Source organism: Lepisma saccharinum, chromosome 10 (assembly GCF_977018435.1).
Source record: "Lepisma saccharinum chromosome 10, izLepSacc3.1, whole genome shotgun sequence".
NCBI lineage: Eukaryota > Metazoa > Arthropoda > Insecta > Zygentoma > Lepismatidae > Lepisma > Lepisma saccharinum.
Genome location: NC_139238.1, coordinates 76,766,854 through 76,779,474, shown reverse-complemented (window position 1 = coordinate 76,779,474; position 12,621 = coordinate 76,766,854). Strand labels below are relative to the sequence as shown.

Below are 12,621 nucleotides of genomic sequence, written 5' to 3'. Positions count from 1 at the left end.
CATTATTTTTCTGGATGTTTCAAGCATAAATACTGTATCTCCTCCATATATTAACCATGGCAAATTATAAGTTTGTCCATATTTAATTGTCTGGCTGATTTCGTCCAAATGGAATACCTTATACATCCTCCAAAATATCTGACTGCTAAGAAAATGGCATTTTCCATGGTCAAAACATTAATGACCCCCAATTTGGTCCCCAATGCTCTCCAAACATGCACTATATTAAATAGATGACATATTGCTCTCTACCCATCCACCCTAACTCGACTTATCGCTATCTGCACATCCACACTAACTCATGTCAAATTATACTGCAAGTACATAACGCTCCTGTAAGTTTCATGCACAAAGGTCAAAACTATAGTATATTTAAAGGTTTGAAAATGTCAAAAATTATCAAAATATGAAAGTATACACATACACTGTATTTACTTGAGTACCCTACACCCTGAAGTAAGGAAGAAAAACTGAAATTCCTGTAGATCATGAAAGTGCATGACTTACATGGGTACAGAAGTCCTAACCAGACATAAATAACATTTATCTTGCATAGGCAAGCAACCCATTATGATGAGAAATGGGAAAAATTATTTAAAGATTGTTCCCATTTAATTATGCCACAATTAACGACATTTCAATAAAATGAACTCAAGTCTCCCTTGTAATGCTTAATCATGTAAAAATGTATTGCATCAATTGATCATCCCAGTTGAAACTATGATGTGCACTATGGTCCCCCCCCCCCTTTTAAGGAAGTGCCTGATAACCTAAGTGCTACCACATTTCAAAATTAAAGCTTTGTCTTAACTATGCTGCATCAATCAATGCAAACGTTTTATCTAAAAATGTCTGATACATTTTCTTATTTGTTTCTTGGATACATATTATTTTTATTTCTGTTAAAATTCCATTTCTAACATGATTTGAGGAAAATAGCCTGAAAAACCCACTATGACTTGTACTACATCTATTATTTTTAATACTACAAGCTCTGCAAAGCATTTTCTTTCAAGTTTTCAAAAAAAAAGTGACAAACGCAAAACCTTACAAGCATTTGAGGCAATAATTTAAATTTTCTGGAAAAAAAACAACACATTTTGACTGGTTTTTTTTGGTGGGTTTTTGTGGAAAAAACTGCATGGGGAAAACTGGGTTTGGCCCCTGAGTAGTAGTAGTAGTAGTGCCCCATCTGATGATGTTGAAATAAATTCATGCCTGGTGCAAAACTGTCACTCTTTGCCTTAAGGGCTGCAGTCTGGATCCCTAGGTACAGGGAGCTAATGAAACTCTGGAAGGTCCTTTACCTTAATTGGTTTCACCTATGGGCTGAAGATTTGTGCAGTGAGTAATGGGTGTATACTGGACAAAAATGATTGAGGTCCCGAAGGTAGTGAAAACCACTCTACATTCTTGTTTATTTAGAGCATAATGATATAATGACTAGGCTTCGGATAGTTATGCACTAAAAAACCTTTAAATATGCTCTTAAAATGCTCGAAATATGCTATTTATATGATCAAAATATGCATTTAAAATTCTAAAAATTTACATCAAACTCAGATAAATTAAGCCATAGCTTGTAACTATTTATTAATTTCACTGTTTACATAAGTAAAAAAATATGGGTATGAATTTACAATACCGGAAGTATCTCCAATTGCTTTCAAATTTGGCATACTCACTAATTTCGGCCTCGTAATCACGAATCTGCAGTTAAAATTTGGTGGTCACATCTAGAAATTGCAAAATAACCTTGTCAATTACCACTATGATTCTCCATACACTAACATGGGAACCATGTTTTCTGATATGAATTAGTCTTCCTTTCCGCATAACAGTCTTGCTACCTTGTGTTGTGTCATAACACAATGTTGCTCAAGTGTTGTGCAATAAGTGAGACCCGTTGCATGGAGCGTTGATTTGCATGTGAGAAAATGGCATATTGTGTAAAGGTGGAAAACATGTTTGCCCCACGAACCATTTACGGTAAGGTCAGGTTAGGTTAGTTTAGGCAAGCATAGTTAAAATTAAGGATCATCATAAACAGTTTTTAAACGCTAATCACTGCAAAAAATAGTTGTTTTCTTCATAAATCAATGGTGTTTACTCCGTTCGCGGACCCACTTTCTTAAGACTTATTTTGCAATTTCTATACATGACCGCCAAATTTTAACTGCAGATTCGTGATTACGAGGCCAAAATTAGTGAGTATGCCAAATTTGAAAGCAATTGAAGATACTTCCGGTATTGTAAATTCACTCCAAAATATGGTTTGGCTTACTTATTGACAATTGACCATATTTTACATATGGTTTTTGTCAGTGGCGGTCCCTCCATGGAACAGAGGGAACAGGCTGTTCCCTTCTACTTATCGCCCTTTTTAGCTATTTAAATTATCTATATTAACATAATGAGAACACTTCATTCTTCCGAAATCAACACGCCGTAGAAAAACTTTCACAGTGACTGGACGTTTGTTTACTTCACCTACCCTCGTCGTCCCACCCTCTGCTGTCTGAAACAAGAGTATTTCCGACCACGCGCGAAGGTAAACGATCCTCATGGTGCCACCTCCCACCACCACGGAAGCTGAACTCTCTAGCTGTTCCCTACGAGAGACATAGCGAATCGTTTTCCTTCGAGTTTTTGCTATGTGCTAAAGTTTAATTGCATCATAGTGATAGTTTTGAGTGTAGTAAGTCTATAGTTTCCTAATCTCATTGCAAAATTGCATCTGCCATTCATAACGAACTGGAAAAATGTTCTACAGTCTAAGCGTCTGCTAAATGCCTTGGCTAAATGCTGCGAAATAGCTTCCGAGGGAACAGCTCGCGTCAACCTGTTCCAACAGCCCCAAGACACACTCAGCGGCAGGCGCAGGACAAGAAAGCGAATGTTGCGAGCGTAGGGTAGCGAATGTTGTATGGTTGTATGATCGACCGGCTGAAGACGAAAGCTTTTAGTTCATTGAACTTTACAGAAATGACAGCAAAACAACACTTATCCTAACCGAATTAAAAACGAAATCGTATACAAGGCATTTCCAAACAAGTTACTACAACTATGTAAAATGATTAACTGGATAGCTACTCTTCCAGTGGCAAATTATTGTTGTTCTTGTTTGTTCCCGAGAAGGGAGCTTGGAACAGTTCGGGTTTTGTCACAATTCTACAAATCTAGTGGACGTCATGAAAAAACTCGGACATCTGATTGCCATTTTTGCATTGAGGACGTTTGAATTACAAGAATGCACGCTCAACTGTACGAAAAAAAATCTACTTAAGAGATGAAACAGGTTTCGACAAAACATTTTTTTCCTCTTATCACTCATAAATTGCTTTTATTAATTTTTCTTTGTTGCGCATCAACAATTTTGTTTTTAATGTTTTCTTTACATTATATCATATTTGCTTTAACATTGGTATTGTAATAATTTTAACGTGCTCCATGTATGTAACTCCTGACAATTTGTAACATATGTATGTTTATTTGGTTCATTTCAACAAGGGTTGAATTTTACTTGGTCTACTGTATTATATTACGACAAGTATGGGAGGGGAGGGGGCAAGTGCAGGTCACCTGTTCCCCTGTCTCATTTAGCACTGCATGCCACTGGTTTTTGTATATGTATCTTATCATAAGTTCACTAACTGTTTCTGACTTCACTGAAGGTCAAAATTAGCAGGTGCAATTTAACCAGCTATCTCTCATTCTACTCAGTACGAAAGGTTACTGTTGCACTTAATAACTACGTATTGTTTCAGATGTCTGGGAGGATAATTATGGCACATTTCAAAACCAATTTCAGAAGCATAGTTATGATACACCCACAGAAATAGTAGAGCCTGAAGATAAACAAGAATTTTATAGGCAGATCAATGAATCAATAAAGAAGCAAAAAAGGAAGGATATCATAATAATTGGAGGAGCTTTAAACACAAAGGTTGGGCAGGACAACGAAGGCCTTGAGCATGTCATGGGTAAACATGGATTAGGAGATTAAAATGAGAATAGACAACTTTTTGTGGACTTCTGTGCTAGCCATGACCTAGTTATTGGTAGTACTATATTTCCTCACAAGAAATGCCATAAGGTAACATGGATGTCACCAAACCATAGAACAGAAAACCAGATAGACCATGTGGCAATTGGACGGAGGTGGCGACATTCGCTATACGATGTAAGAAACAAGAGAGGTGCAGACATTGGGAGTGATCATCATTTGGTAGTGGCTAACTTCAAAATGAAAATTCAAACTCAGAAGAGAATGGAACAGACAAGAAAGCGGTATAATGTTAGTAAGTTGAAGGATAAGAATCTCCAGGAAACCTTCAGGATTGAACTGAGAAATCGGTTCCAAGTATTGACCGATGGAAGTGAGGAGAATGAAACAATTGAAAGAAAATGGACAAGAATCCGATCTTCTTTCACAGAAGTAAGTGAAAAGGTTCTGAGCTTTAAGGATAGGAGGAAAAAAGATTCGATGTCTCTGCAGCCCTGGGAAAAAATTAATGAGTGAAAAATAATTAAGGCGGGAATGAACTCAAGCAGGGCAAGGAAGGCAGAATTACAAACGAAGTAAACAGAGAAGAATCGAGAAGTAAAGAGTAGTGTTCGTAAGGATCAAAGAAATTGGGTAGACAATCTGTCTCAGCAGGCGGAGGAAGCAGCAAAAAAGAGGAATCTTAAAGAACTATACGTCATCACAAAAGTTCTGTCAAGGAAACAGATGTAGAGAAATCAACCAGTGAGAAGTAAAGATGGTACCCTCCTTACGAATGTTGAGGACCAACTGAAACGTTGGAAGGAGCACTTCTCTGCAACCCTTAATCGCTCTGTGGATGCTCAGATAGAACAGGGGGAAGAGGAATATGATAATGATTGTGATGTTGGCCCCAGTGTAAGAATTAGGACGGATGTTCCAACAGTAGGAGAGATTAAACAGGCTCTGAAAGAAGTACGTACTTGTAAAGCAGCTGGTGTCAACAACATACCACCGGAAGTGATGAAAAGTGACATAAACACCACAGCAAATATGTTGCAGCCCTTATTTGAGGAGATATGGATGGAGGGAGTGATGCCTAAGGACTGGCCTGTTGGTGAAGCTACCGAAAAAGGGGGATACATCAAACTGTGACAACTGGAGAGGTATAGCACTTCTCTCCATTCCGAGTAAAATCTTCACTAGAGTTATCCTAAACAGAATTAAGGAACATGTTAACTTGAGACTCAGAAGAGAACAGGCAGGGTTTTGACCAAATCACTCTTATATTGATCAAATTAATACCTTGCGGATAATTTTGGAGCAATGTATAGAATGGTCATCTCGTCTCTATACAGTTTTCGTTGACTTCGAGAAAGCATTTGACTCGTTCAAAAGAAATGCAATGTGGAAGGAAGTGAAACGATATGGAGTGCCCACAAAAATTTTTGATCTTATCCAAGAAACTTGTCGTGATTATACATGAAGGCCGTGTATCTGAGCCAATAGATGTGTAGTCTGAAGTGAGGCAAGTTTGTATATTATCACCTACAATGTTCCTGATTGTGATCGATGCAGTGATGCAAAATGTAATAGGAGGGAAAAGACGTGGTAGCCAATGGGGATTGAATAACAGACTAGAAGACCTTGATTTTGCAGACAATTTGTGCTTCTTGAATGAAGCACAAGTGATATGCAAACAAAACTAGCATATCTGATAGAAAGTGCAAAAAAAGTAGGACTTGTGATTAACTCCAAGAAGACCAAGGCACTGAGGATTAACTCCACAAAAACAGACCCGTTTAGTATTGAAGAGATGATTGAAAATGTGGATAGCTTTACTTACCTGGGTAGTGTGGTGGCAAAAGACTGAGGGGCTGCACAGGATGTTTCTCAACATATCCAAAAAGCAAATGGTGCCTTTGTGAGGTTCTATCCAGTATGGAAAAACAAGAAGATATCCATGAAGACCAAACATCATATTTTTCGAAGTAATGTTACGTCTGTACTGTTATACGGGACCAAGACATGGAAGGTAACAAACTCTAAACTACAGACCTTCATCAATCGCTGCCTGAGAAAAATTCTGAATATCTTTTGGCCAGAAGTGATTCAAAACCAAGAACTTTGGAGAAAATCTGGAGAAACCGACGTGTCCATACAAACAAAGTGGCGAAAATGGAATTGGATAGGGCATACGTTGAGGAAGGAAAATAGGGCTGTCGAGAGAAAGACACTAGACTGGAACCGCAGGGAAGAACGAAAAGAGGGAGGCCTACACAGACGTCGTGAAGATCAGTTCATGCTGGGGCATAGGAGGAAGGAAAGAGCTGGAATGCAGTGAAGAGAATTGCCATCAGTAGGAACAGGTAGAGATGCTTCATTGATGCCCTATGTTCCACAGGGAACAACAGGAATTAAATCAAGTTTCAGATGCTCAAAAGTAAACTTATGGCTGTTATTCACGAGAATACTTTTATACTCTGAAAACACTCTCTCCACATCACAAGAAACAACAGGCGCATTTTGTAATTTCAACAAATCTGAAATGTGCAGTTCACTTGGAATACCATCCACATTTTGTTTCCCTTCATGAATAGAACAAATGTCCAGCCAGAATTCTTCGAGAACACATACTGATTCATGTTTCTGAATTGATTCAAAGGAGAGGAAACTACAAATTTTCAGACAGAAACAGCAGAATATGCATTTGCATATGCAATATGCATAACTATCCGAAACCTAATAAAGACATTTACAATTTAACATGATTAGTATTTTGTGCGTTATTCTACATAAAAGATTTGTTACTTTTGCCTGTGAAAATTATTGAGTTTTAAAGCAACAGAAATTTAGCATTTAGATTACATATGTTTCATACGAGGTTCACTCTATCAGTACACATTTTTGTTCCGGTGCTTTTCTTTTGAAAATTCCTTTAATTGGCATTTTAAGTTCACTTTATGCACAGTAAGGCTAAACGGGACTGGATCTACAATTTAAAGTGGGATCCAAACCACTATGTGCCTCCACCGGGTATCGAACCCAGGACCCCTTGATTACAAGGTGACGACGCTACCACTGCACCAAGGCTCCTTTCTTTTGAAAATGTTGGAGTAATGGCCGAGTGCACCAACGCCGATTATTTCGAAGTTCAGATGAGCGGGATCAATTTTGATCTACTCTACATGAACTTGGTTTAAAGATTTGCATTGCACCAACGAAAAACGACGTTCAAGAGATTCCGTTCAAATGATCCGAGATTAATTTGTAAGGCTATACCTGATTGGTTGGCTAAAACAAATGACAATCAAGAACCCCACCGAATAGTGTGATGTGTTAAAGTATCAACGTGTAGGAGAAGAAAGTAATTCGGGCCGCAAACTTATCTGAATTTGAGAAATGTACTGATCAACCTTGTCGACGAGTACAAGGATGTAGAAGGGTGTAAAGAAATAATAATCTTAAAAAAGAACTGACGACATAAGACAAAAGAATAAGGAGAGAGCATGGAACCTTCTTCTACGGGACTTCAATGCCTTACGAAATGCATTCGCGAGAGAACAGCGTACGCTGAAACTCGCCCGCTCAATAAAGATATTTTTTTATTATTATTATTACTGTATTGTGGTAAGTATTTGAATTTTTCATTTCTTAATTCTTATATATTTATATTGTCATGTCGTGTAGCAACACCATGTAGCAATATCGTAACATTCCTCTGTTCTAATTTACCTTGCACTTGCACATGTTTTGTGTTCTGGGATAGAAAGTACAGTATTTTAGAAACATTTCGACTTTGCACCACAGAACCACAAATTATTATTATTATTTTGGCAGTGTTTAATTTACTTTACACAACTCTCGAATTATCAGCATTGTACATCCAACATCTCTAGCGTTTGCACGCCCTCGATATCACTTTCCGCTCTTTTTATATTCAAAAACAACTGCCTGCAGTCGAAGCGTCAGTATCGTGAACCAGGATCGGCCACCAAAACGGTGGCGAATGGCCGATCAGAAGATAAACTCGTTTTGATGTTCCTAGATCGCGATCAAGTGTTGAACCGTCTTCGTGCAATGGAATTTTCCAGTGATCCTTTCCCGATCCGAGTTTAAAATTTGATCTTCGTTCGTGCACACGGCCATAAGAGGTTATAAACATCATTGAATGATTATAAGTAGAGCCTGGGACTTTATGTTATATTATATTTTTTATTTTGGCATCGGATCAAATACTGGGATGAGCCCTTTACGTATCTGATGAAAATCAGCAGAAATAGACGAACTTGATAAGGTATGTTTGGACATATTTTACCAATTTAGTGTTTTTACAACATATCTCTTCAATCTTCTCGTAATAACACATATTTCTGTATAATTTCATAATTGTCTTGCATACAATCGGTTATTTTATACCTTATTCTTCATACCTATAACGCAACAGAGTTTAGATTATCGATGACAGGATAAGGAAATTATGGACGAAGAAATTAAAAAAGCAGACGCCCTTTTTTCTTATCAACTAGTGTAGAACAATAATATCACCCCCCCGCCCCATTTAAATTTTCTTATTCTGCTAACAATTGACAGCCATGTGAAGATTACTGAGGAAAAACGTTCTCCACCATTGTTGCGCGGGCCGAGAACTACCAGACAAAAATTAAACATGTTTCAATTGTTCGATCATTACAGTTCCTAGATTGCTGCCACAAGTTTTTATGTGCATTGTGGAACAGAAATATTATTGATTCTAACATAGTTTGACAAAAATTTTGTAAGTTTCTTTTCAGATTCTATATAGTTGAGATCTGTCTTAAAATGTTGTGGTGTTTGTACATTGATTGCCTGGAGTTACCAATGTTGTACCGAGCTGCCAATTATGATTTAGTTTCCGCACAGATGTAAAAAAATGACAATAATAAAAATGAGAAATTTGAAAGCACTGTTGTGCATATTTTTTGCTTTACTGGGAATATTTCTATTCTCCTGACATATTTTTAAACTTTATGAGATATTTTGCAATTTTTATGACATAATTACATGCATATTTTCCAGATTTATAGGACAAAGTCGCAGGCCCTAATTATGATATTAATGTACTTTCACAAAAGTGATCCTGATGTCTACAAATTACTCATATACATTTTTATATAAATTATTGTTTTAAAGTGATTTAAATCACTGGATTTTTTTTTTTAACACCATTTAAGTCTTGATTCACTGATTTAAATTGAACAATCTTGCTTTTGATAGAAAGTTTTCTTACATAAATGGGAATGAGCCTCCCAAGCGACATGAAGTAATGCTGTCGGCTTGTAATCAAGGGGTTCCAGGTTCAATCCTAATGGGGACAGTGTGGTTCAGCTCCCATTGCACACTGTAGGTCCATCCAGTAGCAATTACCATTTATTTCTTTCACTACTATATATGTTCCTTCAAATGATTAAATTGTCTATAGTTTTGTTTTGCTTCATTTATCGTTTGTATTTCCCAATAACATAACACCGTAGTAACAAACAACAAAGTCTTAGATAAGATACCTTTCATCTTACATCACTGTCACCCACATCAACAGTAATCCAATAAAAATAAATAAAAAAAACTCAAACAAATTCCAACATTGTAAACCAGACCTATTCTGGAAACCAGAACAAGTCTGGTCACGGTTTCAAATGTCAAATGGTATCATTTTGTTTAAGGCAATAAAAAAGCACACACAAAACAGGGGAAACAACAAATTCGCAGAACTGAATTAAAGGTACCGGGGCACAAGCACATACCTTCAAAAGTATGCAGGTGGAGGCAGTCTCATTCGTGGGGGTTCCCCTGCTCCTTTTTATTGTAGGTCTAGTCCCAATTAGCCTATCTGAGCAGACAATGGACTTATGAGACAAATATCAACATAGCACAAGTGAGTATGAATTTCTTACCATGGTGCAAGTGGAAGTGGATTTTTAACCCATTCGCTTACCATTTAAATGCCAATTTTTTTTTGCCATGAAATACCATTTAAATTTGGCTATCTCCCGTGAAGGTTGCACAGCAAGACAAGATGTCAAATATTGTTTAAACTATCCAAGCAATTTACGTGAAAATTTTATATATTGAAGTGGAAGTATAGTAATAAGTAAGCACATATGCAGTTTACTTGAAAGATAATTAGAAACTCACCTAATAAATTTGATCACACACATCGTTGCATTCCATTTCCATTCCTCAACCTTTTATATTTTTCCTGCCACAGCCACCTCTTCCTCACTTCACTACATTCTTCAATTTCACTAACATAAAATGAACCCCTGTGTTCATCTCCCCTTCCAAAATCCACATTTTTATTTTCATCGCTATCGAAAAGCAACTTTTCAATCGCAGAATCATCTACAACATTCTTATGCAACATGTTTGCAAGACGTAACAAATGAAGGTTTGTTTACATGAGAAATTACTGAACAAAACATGCTTGAAATGGTATGAAAAACTTAGCAGCACAAACATACACGTCATAGATTTGAAAGATCATACAACCTCTGCCATCTATTGAATGAAAAAGGAACTACATGATGAAAATCGGGAACCCGTCGATTCGACTACTAGGTACGGGAAGCGAACGTCCAGTCAGGCCGTCGATTCGATGACTAGGTAAGCGGATGGGTTACGTTGATTATTGATTGATTGATTTGGTGTCTAAGTCCACTTTATGCACAGTAATGCTAATCGGGACTGGACCTACAGTTTAAAGTGGGATCCGAACCACTATGTGCTTCCACCAGGACCCCTTGATTAGAAGGCGACGACGCTACCACTGCACCATCGGGGAGGCCCATAAGTTGATTATTAAGCTAGATACAATCTATAAAAAAAATGATTAATGACGTATTTTTAGACTCCCATGTATTCAGTGACGATTCCGATTGTTTCATGATTTCTCCTAGCACAAAGACTAATTACCATAGAATTTTGAAATCATTGTCACATGAAATTTGAACCTTCCTTAAAGTAATGAGCACTGTTTGGACTCGAAAACCGTTATGTTGAAACACAAAAAAACAACTTGAAAATTACCTTACGCACTTCTCATGGACAAGGTATTATTTGTCGACAAGCGACAGTAAATATCGTAGAAGCGTGGGAATGAATGTAGAAGTAAATCGGAACCCTAGTAGAATGCATTTAGGGATTTTATTTTAATGCTAAGGGAACCAAACCTAACCTTTTTAACCTAACCACGAAAGCATATAATGAACGAAACCTTAAGTAATCGCTAAAACTCCGCAGTAAGTGTTAACAGACGTACATCAAAATCGAACCATGTAAAAATTGCATTCGCAGCATGATGAAATCGCAATAAAACAAAAGGAACTTGGGCCGAAGATAGTGAAAGGCCCGAACATGAATTACAACATTTAAATGTTTGTACTGATGTATCAAAATGAAAATGAATGAAATACAAGTAAATAAAATTAATATCACTATTTTTGAACAAAAGGTAGGTCCATATAAAAAGGGAAAAGACTGCAAACTATGTGTATCAGAAATAAGTGAATAAATGGGTGAAGCATAAACAAATTTAATAAAAAAAAAAGTACCCTTAGTAACTCCATCCTTAAAATGAAATGGAATTCTTATTACTATGAACCACACCCATCAGGATATCACACCTTACTAAAACCTGACAAAAGTTGAGATTACAAAATGAAAGAAGCTATTTTAGAGATAATGTGGAAATAATCACGCACAATTTTGGACGAAAAGATATAATTATAGGATGATTCTTGCCGAGACCTTCACGAATACTTATGCATACATATGTGTACTTTCGATTTCAAATTAACAATGCTATAATTACGAGTTTTAAAAATCCGAAAATATTGTGACTATCAAAAATTTGCACGACTATAAATACTTAGAAAAAAGGAAATCTACGCACGACAGAAGTTGTTGTTTATCATCAACCGATAACTACACTTGGTGATAGAAGAATGTAAAAAAAAAAGGACTAACACTTTTTTTTGAACGAATTATTTGCGAGATCATGTTACATTCCATTCTATCAATTCTTCATAATTTGTACAAAAACAGATTATGGTGCCTCGAAATGGCACCCGAACGTACCTGCAATTAATCCATACACATGTATGTACATACTTTTCTTCACGTATATCCACAATATACACTTGATACTAAACAACAACACAAGATCACTTCAAAATGTTACGTAAATACGACTTTAGACATATGTAAAGACCGGGGCTAAGTACAAAATGGCGACTCGTCGGTCATAGTACGAAGATAGGAAACATGGGAATACGAAGAGCCGTTTCACAAGCATGATCAAAGTTTTCAAACAACACACGCAACTTGACTTCCGTTCCGGAAAGTTATATTTACCATTCCATGATTACTTTAAAACTACCGAACATGTCCTATGGGCGGCGCTACCCTCTTGTATGTTAATTCACGCCAAATACTAACCTCTGGTCAGAAAACTGAAGCAATGATCGAAACCACTTTGACGTAAACTTCACTTGTAAACACGACTCACCGGTGAATCGGTGACAGGCGCATGAATATATTCTGCACATGAGAGCATGAATATTTCCAGCTCATTCAAAACGCAGCCTAATAGATGGCTT

The 12,621-nt window shown here is 36.9% G+C and overlaps 1 protein-coding gene across 9 annotated transcripts in view; it reads right to left on the bottom strand.

Moving 5' to 3' along the window:
* The window catches only part of faf (ubiquitin carboxyl-terminal hydrolase-like faf), a 193,390-nt gene extending 180,849 nt beyond the window's left edge, over positions 1-12,541 (bottom strand). For 7 of the 9 annotated variants that reach the window (XM_083129933.1, XM_083129939.1, XM_083129937.1 and 4 more), the window contains exon 1: positions 12,461-12,541. The gene's annotated coding sequence lies outside the window, so the exon portion shown is untranslated. The other 2 variants (XM_083129935.1, XM_083129934.1) reach the window with 2 other exon arrangements.
* Between the last annotated feature and the right edge of the window lie 80 nt (positions 12,542-12,621).